Source organism: Leptinotarsa decemlineata, unplaced genomic scaffold, assembly GCF_025532065.1.
Source record: "Leptinotarsa decemlineata unplaced genomic scaffold, Ldec_3_MD MMD2_tig00026361_RagTag_RagTag, whole genome shotgun sequence".
Taxonomy (NCBI): domain Eukaryota; kingdom Metazoa; phylum Arthropoda; class Insecta; order Coleoptera; family Chrysomelidae; genus Leptinotarsa; species Leptinotarsa decemlineata.
In genome coordinates this window covers 1,158,777-1,171,914 of record NW_027412704.1, presented here as the reverse complement: position 1 = coordinate 1,171,914, position 13,138 = coordinate 1,158,777, and the positions used below count along the sequence as shown (strand labels likewise).

The following is a 13,138-nucleotide window of genomic DNA, read 5'->3' as shown; positions in this document are numbered from 1 at the left end:
TTATCTGGCAGCAAGCTCATAACCACTCATGTGTTCAAACCCTAAAGGTACGAACACAGTGAAACTGGGCAGCCTGGATGGTACTAGCTTGTCGCCAAAAATAAATTACTGTAAATGACTCATCGATATACAGTAGAGCCTGACCTATGTGAGCCCTGTGATCCTGAAAGAATTGTTACCCTAGCTCTGAGTGAGGTAGAATGCATCTTGGCCCGGTTCACGAGATGTTCAACTAGCCCCCCCCCCCCCCCGGACAATTTTAATCGGTATATATTGGCGGTAACGGTTGAATCGACAGTAATGTAGTCGACAAAAGGCGACTAAGTTCAAAGCGTACCCCACCAGTTTGGCCAAGCATTGATCTAGGCGCTGATCTGAGCTTTTATGCCAGAAAAAGCCCATCCCGATTTCACTGTGTACGTACCCTAACGCTGGTTGCGACTTGCTCAGCATAGTAGTGGGCGCTCAGCAAAACACAACCAACCGACAAAAACAGATGTGACAGATTATTTTTTTTGCTGTAAGCACAATTGGGGAGGGTTTCGGAAGGCAGGGAGGGAGAGACGAGGACTAGGGACTTGGACGAAAAAATACAAAAACGATTCGGTTACAAAAGTCCAACTGAGGAGCCTTACAAGTCCGTGTGTACGTAAATTTTCTGAAAAATTCGGCACCCGGCAACCCTGCACAATTTCCGAATTGCACCGTGCGTGGCCCTGGTTGGCTGTGCAGGCATTTGATCGAGGTGCTACTATGGAACTACTAGGCCAGCTATTGAACTATACTATGCTTGGATAGTAGGGATCCAAATCTTCAAACGGTTCGGTAGTTTGTTTCTTTTTTGGGTTAGCTTCAGGAGCTGAATGATGACATCTTTCATCTTCTTCTTGAATTTTGAAAAAGGCTTCTTTTAACCCCTCTCAAAATTGTTTAGTTCTTTTAATTTGAAGTTTTTGTTGTTGACAGATGGAAACAGTTGTGCCGATCGTTTTGTGCGATAAATTCAATCAATTGAAGGTTAGAAAACATAATAATTTCAACAACTTCCCATACACCCCTGTATATTACAGTACGGTCACGAGTCTACAACATATCTAGTTACTTCTGGTGTTCCTCAGGGCTCCAATCTAGGTCCTCTGATGACTTAAGATATTTTGCGTAATTAATAATAAAGGTGATTGTGTAAATCTTCAGTTGGGATGCGTGTCACTTTCTGTAGCAATAATGAATTGAAACTTGATGCTATTCAAGATTTAGACAGAGATGCAATGATGACAAGGGCTTAGGGGTGATTTTTGACCAAAAATTGACATTTGGTAAACATATTCGACAATAAGTTTCATGAGAATGCTTTTGAAAATAACACAAAACATTCTTTGACGAAAATATGACTCAAGTGTCCATGTGGCAGACCTGATTTGGCACCACTTGCTTTAGAAATTGTATATTCACCTCAGTTCTCATTTTATTGACATTTCTGTTGCCAACACTTGGGCCCTGCGGATATAAGAGGTTCTGATATAATTGATATGATTACATACTTCCGAAAACCTCAAATAACTCCAAAACGACTTACCTGTAAGTAGCCTTCCAAAATTCGTTCATATTTAATATTTCACATGAATACAACACAAGTGAAAATTTCTCAAAAGAAATCTGTATTGGAAAAGATACTCAGCTGACGAAAAAATTACTGAATTAATATAATATAATATTATACGCAAATAATTATGAGAATAACAACTGAATTTCAGAAAAAATCATACTACCGCGGTCTGAAAGTAGTTGGAATCGGCACAAATCTTTCATCTTTCAACATAAGTATAATTCGTCAAAGTTTGTTATAAAACTTCTTTGGTTTTTGAATCGGACTTGGACCTCTACTATTACACCATCCTGTAGGCTTTATCCAGTAAATCGTTTCAACTGAGTTTGTTCCTAGTAACCACAATAATTATTAGTCATTATATTCACAACTGAAACTGCTTCTAAAATGGCAAAAAAATTCACAAGATAGGCGTAGGGGTGAATCAGGAAAAGGCCACATATTTCATAATTTCTTTTGAGATTTTCTCAAGCTGATATTTCAATAAAAATTATTATATCGGGGTCAACTCGAATGAATGCAGGTTTACTGGATATTTGAGAATGATGGCCAGCTTACAGAATGCTTTCCAGAGGATTTGATAGCTAAAAATGTTCAGAGTAACCAATTCTAAAAGAAACGTATCCACTACGGTAAAAAGCAAAGGAATGTGTTTCTGTACACATTTCTTTGCTTTTTACTTTTAGAGTATTGGTTACAATGTCTAATAATCTATATTGGTAGCTATAAGGTAGCAAAAACCATAACCCAAGTGCTACTTATTAATGAATGAAACTCAGAAAATTTTGCAAAACATTCCGAAATGTTATGAAAACGTGAATATCCAAATTGCTCAGCTTTGTAATCTATACATGAAATCGATGGCTGGGTTGGTAATTTTTGAAAATGGAAAATAGTGAAATCATTCAATGTGACGCAACAGTAAAAAATGGTTAGCATCAGTTGTTTCTATAATAAACTTCAACGAAATTAAGTTTTTAGAGAGCAGTTCTTGTTTATTGATTGCAAATGTCAACGTCAGTTTTATGTCAGTTTTTGAATAATGAGGAAGGAGGTCCGGAAAAAATAATGGAGTGCTGAAAATTAATGAAGTTTTTTCATTTCTTGAAATTATTGAACATATTCAATGTAACTGTTTGCTGTAAAGAGAATTTTTCAAGGGTTGATATGTAGGGGAGGGTGATAAGAATTATTTGGAAAAATTTGATCAAAAAGTTACTCTTTTTGAAAAACAATCGAATTTATAGGGCATTTTCAGAATTCGAGATTTCTACTCAAGGTATCTTCACACTGGATACTGAATTATACGAGGTACATTCAAAAAATTTGGTGGATGTTCAGATTTCGCGGGCTACGAACATGATTAGCGATTTTTCTTTGTTGGTACACATGGAAACATGGTACATGTTTCGTTTGTTAGTGAGAAGAACAATTCATGGCTTTTGCATCATGATGAAGCACCTTCTCACTCGTCAGTGGCCAAAAACAACAGCGTAATCGTGCCTCGGCCAGCATATTCACCAAATTTGACCCCATGAAGCTTTTTTTGTTCGAAACAGTTGCACTGGAATTCATATATTGTTTTCAGGCCAATTTCGATTCAAAGAAACCGTTCAATTCAAACTTAAAGTCCTGATTCTTGAACCTACAAATGAACAGAGATAGGCATACTGAAGTAAACCGAAGAAAACGGAACTTCAGAATGTTACGATTCTATATTCTACAGCTTAATAAAAATATAACCCACGAAACTGAAGGCGATTTTAAAAAAGCATGAGCATTTTTCGATTTTTGCTTGTCTTGGGAACACTATGGAATAATTCGTATTTCTGAATGTCATCAAGCTGGTATTTAAATACACGCGGCTTGTCTAATAATTTACCTGATTCCAAAAGTGAAAAAAAGGTTCTGCATATCAAAATTTCCATTTTGAATCCTTCAGAAAGTAGTCCACCTCAACTTTCACTGAATATTAATTTCTCTTGGATGAATCGACGAGCAGAAGTCTTCTACAGGGTGTTAACGACAACATGGCAAGGGTTACTTGCTCTGAGTATGTCGTACAGTTTTCTTTCGGAAAATTTAGTAACTCAACTCTATAACTCGAAATTTTGAACACTTTCAATTTCAACTGACTGATTCTTCAATTATCAAAAAATGAATAGTTTAAAGTTATGGATTTGTTTGTAGTATCCCATACACAGCTCATGCCTTTATGGTTAGTTGCTGTTTATTTGTATACCGTGTTTATACATTAATTACTCAATTCTAAACATTTTTCACTGACGTCACATTGAATTATTTCACTTATTTGAATGGAACTGAACAATATTTCATGGAAAATCAATATTTAAATTCAATAATACAGTTTCCTGTAAGATTCCTACTATAAATGATTTACAAAACCGCGAGTGTATCGCTATACGATAGCTTTCTCAAGCAGAAATAGTGAACTGATACTAATTCACAACCAATTCGTAAAAAAACAACATTACCTAGGCTTCAATCGAGAGAAAAAGCCTGAGTATGAATATCTATATTTTTTTTGAATATTTCGTCTATGCTGAACTTGTTCTAAGATCATACTTAAGCCTTCTCGTGAATAATTACTATACAGTTCGGGTGTTAAAAGTCTCCCTCTTCTTTGGTACTCGCCGCAGAGAGGGAGCCATGAACTCAATTTCCAAATACAAAGGGTGGTCTTGTGACCAATCGCAAGGAACGTATCTCAAGTCTCTATATAACGACCTTTACAGTTTTGGATTTGGAAAACTGGTTGCGGAATTGATGGTGTATGGATTGGGGACTAGGAAAAATGATAATTCGTAACTTTGCAACCAAAAGACGAGTGAATCAGCTCTGAAGCTAGTTATCAGGAGCTCTTGGCTCCTGCTGAGCAACGTCTAAATTGGTAGCAAATTGCCAAAAACGACTCTCCTCGATAGGAAGACTCAACAAATTGTCTCTGGTCTAGATTTCTGGCCATACTGGCCTGGAAAACAATGAAGCTGCTGACTCCCTTGCAAAGGAGGGTGCTGCAAGCAGCTTCAACACCTGGATGGAAAGAAGATGTATGGACTTCTGGCAGAATCTTCCAGGATTGGCTCACTCCTAGGCGTTTATTCATCCTTCGAAGCTTGATTCCAAACAGTTGGACTATACTGAAAAACCACTCACCATACAAACTAATGCCCAAACTCCTTAGACCTGAGCGGGGCTAGTGGAAAATTATATTGTTGGTCCCATATAGAGGAAAATCTGACTGTTGATTTATATTTGGGATCTCTTCCAAACCTCATTCACTCACAGATTCAAGAAATTGTGGCCAACATCCAAAGATTAATTCAAAAATCTAGTTGTTCCCCAACAAGATAGTGCGCCCCCATATTTTTAGGCCTGTGAGGGGGTGGTTGAATCATACATACCCAGACATGTAGACTTGTAAGCGCTGTCCGATGAAATGGCCTGCTCGTCCACCGGATTTGACTCGAAAGTTAAGAGAGGGGCTATTTACTTCAGCACTTCAACACTCATAATTTCATCGATTGTTTTTACAAGGACCCAATAAATTGAGGATTATTTTTGGTCGGGTCAGGTTATTTGCTATAGCTTAGCATTGAATGTATGAAGAATGTAGGACGTATGTAATGTTGTAAGGGTAGAAGTTGGAACTTAGCTTGAGAAAGTTACTGTATATCGAAACACGTGTCGCGGAATTGTGAACCTTCTATAGTGAAAATATCACAGTGACCTGTGAGCAAGGTTTCATTATATTACACCAGAATTTTCAGGATTCTGTCTCTGTATAAGAACGGCCATCGATTCCCATGCCTATGCTGGTGCAACCTAAACTTCAGCATTTGAAACAACGCAAAAATGTGTTTCAACAAAAGTAAGGTTAGCCGTTGGTCTGAATCCGATACCTGCGACGAATATCTTTGCTGTATTTTCCGCCATATTTGGGACGATTCGCTGCAAGCTCTGTAATCTCGGGGATCCAGCTGGCAAACACAGCCTAATAAGAACCCACAAACCTTAGCAGGCTCCTCCTCGGACCTTTTTCAAAACTATTCTACTACTTTCAACATTTTTACGGTTAGGTTATTTTACTACAAATTGTTCCCGCGCCCCTGAGATCGGTCTGTTGTTTGAGAGCATAAATACCGAGAATAGAGCAACTATAACAGAAGCTCCTTCATAAGACCCTTTGAAGCTATGTAAAGAATGATTTGCAAATTGGTATTTATGCCCTTGAATGTTGTAGTCAAAGGGAGTGGGAGTGACATTGATAAAGTTAACTAGAACTGGGGGGAAGGGGATCATGATTTAGTTTACAAATATTAGCAAGAAAGTGAGAAGAAGAAAAATAAAATGTCATCCAGTTAGATGCAGCTTTTCACTACAACAATTAGTAGGTACAATACTTGTTAGTGAAAAAATTTGAATTAAATTCGAAGGTCAAGTAAGTTTGATGTTCTACAAGTTTACACGAAGCAGGTGAGTGAAAAGTAAGACTATTTCCGTTGAACTGTTGACTAAACAACGTAGAAGTTACCTCAAAGTTTTCATTCAGCCAAATACACTTAAGGTTTCAAAAACCCTCAGCATGAAGGCTCAGGATGTGGAGTGTACTCCAGATCACTAAGCCTAAGGATTAAGTGGGAAATGGGAAAAAATTCCAGGGTAGTCCAAACAGAACTGGCTGGTGTCTCAATCGCCACGAAAGAAATAACCAGGAAAGGAATTTCTGGCAAAAACATAACAATCTACACTGACAGCAGACAAGTCCAATTAGCCTTGAACAGACAACGTGTAACCTCAGGGCTAGTACTAGAGTGCCACCAAGATTTAGCCAAAGCCTCGGTAGATAATAACATTATCCTGAGGTGAGTTAAAGGGCACGACAGGAGTAAAGGTAATCGCATTGCCGACTCTTTAGGCAAGGAAGCGGCTGGACTAAGAATTTCAGGACCCAGGATCACCTTGGGCGACCCTGGGAATCTGGCACCGAAGAAATATCTGGCGATGACTAGGAAAAATCTACGCTCAACAGTAGGATTCCTGGCTGACCACTGTCAACTATGGAAACACCTCCATAACATGGGGCTAGTGGACACACCTCTATGCAGGATGTGTGAACAGGAATATGATACTGTCAGGCATGCAGGTTTATATGCCTGAAATTTCGTCTACGATTGCGGTAGACCCATCACAGTCGATGAGGCAACAAAGAAAGTGTGCTGGTTATTTGTTTTGTCTTCTGCTTCAGATTTTTGAGGAAAGGCATAGCTTCGTTTCCACAAGTTGAACTGAATAACCTGCTATGAGAGCAATTGAGTGCAGGTAGCCAGATTTTATTGGTGTTAATTCCTTCTTCCTTCCGGTTGAATTGTTTTTGTGATTCTGGGAATCAGTACCCAGACTTGGGTACTGATTCCCAAATCTGGAATGCCCAGACGATAATTTTTCAGGGGTTCAGAGTGCCAGCTTTGGTAAACTGATTCACAGATACTTATTAATTTTTCCTAGTTAGTTCGGAAAAATATTTTCAGTAAAAACGTCGAATAAATGGAAACTTTGTTCCGTTCCGACATTTTTGAATGAATCAAAAGCAAGCACTGTTCCCAAACACCAGAAGTGAAACACTTTTCTTAGTGCATGTTTCGTCAACTGTGTTGGTGTCCTCAGGAGATGAAGAGGTTTCAGGTTTTCCTTTTATTTCCCGAATCAACGCAGTATATCAATCAAAACCAAACTGAAATTGGTAATTTTTTTCCAGATGAACAATATACTTTTCAGCTCTTTGCTCAGCTTGCCATAGTCGTACATCTCAACATTAATGAAAATTCAGGAAATGAAGCGTATCGACAATACAAATTATTGGATGTTTGCCAAAAGTAAATTTCGTGGGTGATTTAACTGACGGTCCTTGAGGATTTAACTTTCAAGCTAATCGAATTAAAGCATGAACACCAACATTATAAAAAACTTGAGTAAATATTTCGTTTGTTTCTAAACAAATTATCAAAATAATACATTCATGGTGGCTCAAAGAAACATGGTAATCTTTTGGTTGGTTTCCAGGTTTTGCCGTGCTCTCCTTTGATTGCAATCTCAAACGTTTCAACTGGAACTGAGGCAATTATCTTCAGTGACATGTTTGAGGTACTCTTCTTGGCGTATCAACCAAGACCTTTCAGTTGGAACGATTGAAGATTGTAACCAAAGAAGACCCCGGCAAAATACGGAAAACAACCAAAACATTGACGCCAGCCGTGAAAACCAAATTCCTTTAAACATAGTAATGGTAACTCTTGTAGAACGATCTCAAAATTTACCTCACCTTCAATTTTTGTGGTAAGTGCAGGCTAGAGATCCAGTTAGTCGAATACAAAAATAATAAATGTGCGATGGCGGGCTGTGAAGTTTTCCAAAAAGGTTAATGAGGTTACATAGCACTTTCTGGGTCATTTTGAACATATAAGCAAGGTTACAATCAGTTTCCATCTGGTGCAATGGCGGAGTAAACTAGTCGAAAGGCTTGATCAAGATCTGCAGAAAACAGTACGTATTTCAACTTTTTCCAAAGTCTTTTACAAAAGTCAATGCCTGTAAGAAATTGATTGTTACTGTTTCCATACCTAGGAATGGATTTACATTTTCAAAAATTTTCCTTCAATTGGAGCTCTCATATTTCTGGTGGTTGACTGGTCAGCAACAGCTGCTTTTAAAATAACTGTCATCAAATTAATTAGAAGTGTTACTATTGAGTTTCCACAGGCAAAAATTATGTCATCTAATACTGTGCTGAATATTTGAAGGGTCAGTACAGTAAAACAAAACAACTAACTGTAATGTTAACTGGTAAATGTGAGAGCTGGGAATCCCTTCCGTAATGACCATACAGTCAGTCAAAAAAGTACCGAAAAAAATATGGATCTTCACTAAGCCTAAGGATTAAGTGGGGAATGGGAAGAAATACCAGCGTGGTCCAAACAGAACTGGCTGGTATTTCAATCGCCCCAAAAGAAATAACCAAGAAAGGAATTTCTGGCAAAAACATAACAATCTGCACTGAGAGCAGACAAGCACTATTAGCCTTGAACAGAAAGCGTGTTACCTCAGGGCTAGTAGTAGAGTGCCACTAAGATTTAGCCAAAGCCTCGGTAGATAATAACATTATCCTGAGGTGAGTTAAAGGGCACGACAGGAGTAAAGGTAATCGCATTGCTGAGTCTTTAGTCAAGAAAGCGGCTGGACTAAGAATTTAAGGACTCAGTGGCACCCACGGCTTGATGACTTCGACAATTGCGGAACTAGTCAAATGTTACACCCATGCTCAAGAGATGGGATGGAATCAAAGGATGTAATCTTGCCAGGGTCACCTTGGGCGACCCTGGGAAGCTAACGCCGAAGAAATATCTGGCGATGACCAGGAAAAATCTACGCCTTACAGTAGGATTTCTGACTGGAAAATCGTCGTTTAAGTCTGAGAGACTTAGCCGCTGAAAGGCCTACGTCTTACATATCAATTCGCACTATTTTGAACTATTTTCCGCAGAAACCGATCAACAAGCTTCGGAATGGTGGCTTTCTATTGAGCCGAAGCCGAAAAAATCTCGTCGAAGTCGATTAAAAGTGAAGGTGATATTGAATTGACGGTTTTTTTCGATCACCACGGCGTTGTGCACTCCGAATTCTTGCCAGAATGTGAGACAGTAGATGAAAAATAATTTTCTGGGCATAATGAGGCTTCAGAGAGAGTAAATTCTTCGAGAAAGACCAGATATGTGGAAAGGAGGTATCCTTTTTCATTCGATAAATGACATTCCCGATACTTTTTTGACGTAGACGTATAATTTGATGCTTCATTACAGATTGATGAAATCAGAATTGTTATAATCTTCATTGAAGGGCTAAATAAAAAATCTTTTGAACCAAACTGACCCCTTCCAGGATGGTCTCCAACTTTTCCTCCAACTTCATTGTAGTATTTTCTGCTTCTTTTCCAGAGGAAACTGACTATGTAGCCTTGCCATACGTTCCATATGGAACAAAGTGACCTAGCGAGTACCATTTGGTTTCCAACATGCATTGACATCGGCTGTACAAGTGTAAGTACGAGTATGGAAATTTCTTGCCAAAATATAAATTTCCTTTGTAGTTTCAAAGATCAGTAATGAAGATGAAGAGAGAGAATATGGTTTCTGTTGATATGGCATCGACAGTAGCATTGAAACTATTACCCAGAGCTCTGTTATTCAAATCAAACAATAATAGTATTCATATACATGAATTATTCAGCATAAATATAGGTTATGAACGAAAACAAGGCAGATTTCAAATTATCATCCGATAAACTCATTCATCCATTTGTAACCACCAGGATCCAAATTGTTCTTGGCAACAAACATGCCCTCAATAATGCCGCTTAACTTTTCTACTAGCGTCAACGTCATTGTCTGATATGTTCATTAGTATCGTGTTCTGGTTACGCAATGTTAATAACTGCCAGAGCCACCTAGGGAGAATCATGGCTATTCGCTGACCAGTCAGCTACGGTCCACACCGCCAATTTACTGTCAAATGCTCTCATTATACAAAGAATGGAAGATTGATTAGCTTTTGCTGCCTGTATGTACCAAGGCATATCGCTATCCAGTTTGCCAACGAACAAAGTAGAAGGCTGAGTAGAAAACTACAATGGCGCCACCTATCAGATTGACATTTGAGATCTACTGCAGTTCAGAACATGAAAGGTTCGATAACGGCATTCTCAGGAAAATAATATAGAAGTTTGAGGCTTTTAGGCCGAAGTTTTGAGTATCAATATATTTCGGGTTCGAAGGCCTTCGATTTTCCCGTGGGTTGCCCTACATATCGTGCGCGTTCCCAGGTGACGGATAGGGGAACATTCAAGGGATTGGGGGCTCTGTCCGGAAAACCAAGGTGGCGTTAGCGGACGGCATCGCCAGACTCCTGGTCAGTGGCACAAATAAGTAGGGTGCGTGGAACTAAAACTCCCCAAAAGCCTTTGCTGAACATGCCACCGAGGGCCAGCCTAACGAAGCTGAGGTGTAAGGGATCGTGTCGGCAGCTGAATGGCCGTAGGATAATATGCGAATGATCCCCTTGGTGAACCGGGCGCAACTTCATTGTAATCAGCCTTCCTCTGGTAATGCGGTGCTCAGCCAGAGTTAACCAACTCTTTCCCTACTACTAGTGGGAACACACATGAATGAAACAAACACAAATCTGCACTGATAGCCCTATTAGCCTTGAACAGACAACGTGTTACATCAAGGCTAGTACTAGAGTGCCACCAAGATTAAGCTAAAGCCTCGGTTGATAATAACATTGTCCTGAGGTGGATTAAAAGGCATGACAGGAGTAAAAGTAATCGCATTGCCGGCTTTTTAGCCAACGAAGCGGCTGGACTAAGAATTGCGCCAGATCTTGGGCGCTCTAAACCTTCTCCTAGACCACTTGAACGCTCAACACCCTAGCATCAAGTTCACCTTGGAGACTGAACAGGTCCAGCAAGCCAACTCCCAGATCAACTTAACCCAACAACTCGTCAACAAAAAGTCATTCTCGTCGATACTTGTCCATTTATACGTTGCTGAAGGCTGCAGTTGTGGCATAGAAAGTCATATACAAACATCACCTTGATACAGGTCATAACATCGTCGTCACAAGCTACAAGCAGAACGCTAGTATACAACACCAGAACCAGAATGATAAGGAAGACAATCCAAATTGAGAAAATCGGCAGTCTAAACAAGAGAGATGACCCACAGCACACATCGCACCACTCAATCACCCCACCAGTCAATAGAAACTTTTCCCGCCAAACATGCCCACCTTCGAGTTTATCAGCGGACCCTCTATCCTGGGGATAGAGGGTCCGCTGCAGGATGGCCAACCAAGTTAAACAGTCCATCATTGACTATAGAAACGAGAAGTGGAGTGAGTGTTTGGAATCTCTTGAACCTGGGGATGATGAGCTATGGCGAGTCATCCGCAGGCTCGAGAAGAGGAAAACTGCTCCCTCCCCACTTCATAGACAGCGCGGCATCTGCTACTCCCCCGCCGAAAAAGCGTTGGCCTTTGTAGATACAATGGAAAATCAATTCCAACTTAACGTTGATCCGGATGATGATATTGACCGTGATATCCGGCTGGAACAGCGAGGTCAGCGTATCCTCAGGGAGAATGATGACGATGTGATCCGTCCAGCTTCGGAGGAAGAACTGAGGGGGTACATTAGAGCCTCCAAACCCAAGAAGGCTCCGGGAATTGATTCAATCAACAATAGGTTGCTGAAGCAGCTCCCGGAGAACTTTATCAGATATCTGTTGGACATCATAAACAACTCAGTCGCCCTCAGATACTTACCCCGAAGATGGAAGCATGCCGTAGTTGTCATGATTCCGAAACAGGGCCAGAACCCGCTGTTTCCCCAGAATCATCGCCCAATTAGTCTGCTTTGCTCAACGGCTAAGCTGGCTGAACGTGTTATGCTACTGAAGAAGTTGAAGACCGAAATGTTCTGCCTGATGAACAATTCGGTTTCAGGAGGGCACACTCCACCGAGCTGCAGGCCTTGAGACTGGTCGAAAACTCCATCTCAGAGCTAAATAATAGGAAGACAGTCCATCTTGTCCTCCTGAACATTTCAAAAGCCTTCGACCGAGTATGGCACGAAGGCTTATTACACAAAATGCTCGATTTCGACCTGCCTCGGGGCCTGATCCGGTGGATTAGGTCCTTTCTGAAGGGCCTCAAGGAGCTGTGCTGTCTCCACTACTGTACAGTCTTTACGTGAGCGACCTTCCGAGGTTGGATCACGTGAAGGTTTCCCTATACGCCGATGATACGGCTCTCCTCGCTTCTTCCATGGGACGGGGGTTGGCGGTCGTCTACATGCAACGCGCATTGGACGACCTCGAACGCTGGTACCTGGAATGGAAGATTCGAGTGAATCCAGAAAAAACTCAGGCGATAGATTTGGGGAGGCGCAACGTTTCTTCAGATACAAGAGTCACGATTTCAGGCAGGGAGATCGAATGGCAAACGCGAGTCAAATACCTAGGTCTTTGGGTAGACCGCCGACTCACCTGGGTAAATCACGTTGATTACATCAAGGACAGAGTACAAATGAGGATAGCCAAACTCTATCCTCTGATCAACCGAAAGTCCAAGCTTAATCTTAGGAATGAGATTTTACTATATAACACGATGTTCAAGCCTGTCATTATGTATGCTTCAGGCGCTTGGGGACAAACCGCTCCGACAAACCTCTCCAGACAAACCTCTCCAGATTGCAAAACAAACTTCTCAGGATGCTGGTGAATGCTCCATGGTTCGTGCGGAATGAAGCCATCCGCAGCGATTTGAAACTGTTAACCATACAGCAGTCCATTCAGTTGAGGAATGAGAGAGTTTTCGAGTCAGCGGAAACTCATGATAACCCATTAGTTAGGGAAATTGTAGATTACACTATAGACGACCCCACTCGATTCAGAAGGC

General features: G+C 40.5%; 1 protein-coding gene across 1 annotated transcript in view; it reads right to left on the bottom strand.

Annotated features, from left to right (window-relative positions):
* Positions 1 to 13,138, bottom strand: part of slo (calcium-activated potassium channel slo) — a 113,189-nt gene that overhangs the window by 64,378 nt on the left and 35,673 nt on the right. The window lies entirely within an intron of this gene.